Source organism: Lissotriton vulgaris, chromosome 1_1, assembly GCF_964263255.1.
Source record: "Lissotriton vulgaris chromosome 1_1, aLisVul1.2, whole genome shotgun sequence".
NCBI classification, from domain to species: Eukaryota; Metazoa; Chordata; class Amphibia; order Caudata; family Salamandridae; genus Lissotriton; species Lissotriton vulgaris.
This window is the reverse complement of record NC_141685.1, coordinates 1,957,346,099-1,957,348,598: the sequence shown is the minus strand read 5'-3', so window position 1 is coordinate 1,957,348,598 and position 2,500 is coordinate 1,957,346,099.

The following is a 2,500-nucleotide window of genomic DNA, read 5'->3' as shown; positions in this document are numbered from 1 at the left end:
ATAAGGAATGAACCAACACCTTCCCTACTGGAATCGTGACGAGCTAAAGTCGTCAGCAGCACCGAAGGGGCTAGTTTATCAACACTTTCCCTCCTGTTGCGCGGGTTGCTGTTTGAAAAATAGATTTTATTATGCCTTTAGTTAGTGTGTCCTCTAGATCAAGCTGATCTACTGACTTGCGATGCCAAGGCATCTCGCTGTAAAGGAATGCGATGTCACGGCATGCATTTTTCGCATTCGAATAGATACCCGCCTATAACCCCTTCACTGCGGCGGTTCAAATGGGTTTGGGCATGGAGCTGTGGTGCTCATGATGGAGCCCAACCCGGGCCCCTGGCCCCATCTGGGAGACCGGAGGCGCTGGGGACACCTCCCCGGGCCCTCCCGGACCCCATCCAGGGCTTCCTGCCACGCGGCAGGCCCAGGAACAGACCCGGGGCTGGGGCAACATCCTGGCCCGTCCAGCTGCCGGCTGAGGACCGCTAGGCCGAGAGTACCTTGTCCCTATCAATCCGGAGGAAAATTACCCATATTTCTTGTAATCCGTGCACACAAGGTGACAGAGGGGACCCAGGGCGAAAAAGTGCGCGAGCTCCCGGAGCCCTCGCTCGGATCCGGGAGGCGAATGGCACCTCATCGGGACTTCCAGGGAAGTCCGGCCATCTGGTCGCTACATAGGAAAGCATTGCGGGCGACCAGATGGCCGAGGCGAGAGGGGCGACAAGATTGCCGCGGCCGAAATGACACCAATCTGCCTGCCCCAGGCCTGTAGGGATCAGGAGCTGCAGGGCTCCGGGGCTCCCTGCCGCGCGGCAGGACCCAGGACGGAGCCCCCAGTATGGAGGCCACCCTCTCAGGGGCCCCAGAGGGCTCCCAAAACCCAGCGGAGCAAGGGGAGGCTCCCTGGGCACCACGGAACCCAGTCCCGGGCCTTTGGCAGTGCGGCAGGCCGGAGGGACGGGGACACTGGGCCCAAGCACCCCACTCGGGGCCCGGCGAGGCCCCTGGACCCTGCCGGGGCTCCCAGGCCCAGAGGCGCAGGGGAAGCCTACCCCGGGTCCTCCGGACCCCGTCCCAGGCACCCTGCCACGCGGCAGGACCCAGGACGGACCCCCGGGCAAGGAGGCCAACCTCCCCGGGGCAACTGAGGGCCCCAGGACGGAGCTCCTGAACCCAGCCAAGCACGGGGAGGCACCCCGGGCACCACGGAACCCAGTGCCGGGCCTTTGACAGTGCGGCAGGCCGGAGGACAGGGCCCTGGGCCAGAGCACCCCATCCGGGGCCCGGGGACCCCAAGGCCCAGAGGCACAGGGGTAGCCTTCCCCGGGCCCTCCGGAACCCATCCCGGGCACCCTGCCACGCGGAAGGACCCAGGACGGTGCCCCGGCCGGAGCTCTTGAACCCAGCCAGGCTCCCCAGGCACAACGGACAACGCTAGGCCGAGAGGGGTCCCAGAGTACCTTGTCCCTATCAATCCGGAGGAAAGTTACCCCCATTTCTTGTAATCCCTGCACACGAGGTAACAGAGGGGACCCAGGGCGCAAAAGTGCCCGACCTCCCGGAGCCCTCGCTGGGATCCGGGAGGCGAATGGCACCTCATCGGGACTTCCAGGGAAGTCCGGCCATCTGGTCGCTACATAGGAAAGCATTGCGGGCGACCAGATGGCCGAGGCGAGAGGGGCGACCAGATGGCCGGGACCGAAATGATGACACCAATCTGCCTGCCCCAGGCCTGTAGGGAGCTCCGGGGCTCCAAGGCTCCAGGCCTCCGGGGCTCTGGGGCTCTGGGGCTCTGGGGCTCTGGGTCTCTGGGTCTCTGGGTCTCTGGGTCTCTGGGTCTCTGGGTCTGCAGGGCTCGGGGACTGCAGGGCTCCACGGCTCGAGGGGCTGCAGGGCTACGGGGCTCCGGGGCTCCGGGGCTCCAGGGCTCCTGGGCTGCAGGGCTCCAGGGCTGCAGAGCTCCGGGGCTGCTGGGCTCCAGGGCTCGAGGTCTGCAGGGCTCCAGGGTTACAGGGCCTGGGACCCATGGAGCCCGTCCCGGGTACTTTGCCACTCTGTGGGCCGGAGGAGGGAGCCCCGGATGCCTGGGAGGTGTTGCCCAGGCATCGCCCATCTGGTCCCAAGCAGGGAACGACCAGCCCCGGAAGGGTGTTCGGGCATACCCTTGCACCTACTAATCCGGAGGAAAATTACCCCCATTTCTTGTAATCCATGCACTCGAGGTGACAGAGGGGACCCACGGCGCAAACGTGCCCAACCTCCTGGAGCCCTGGCTGGGATCCGGGAGGCAAATGGCACCTCATCGGCACTTCCAGGGAAGTCCGGCCATCTGGTCGCTTTATAGGAAAGCATTGCAGGTGACCAGATGGCCGAGGCGAGAGGGGCGACCAGATGACCGGGACCCAAATGATGCCAATCTGCCTGCCCCGGGCCTGCAGGGCTCTGGGGCTGCAGGGCTCCAGAGCTCCGGGGCTCCGGGGCTCCGGGGCTTCAGGCCTCC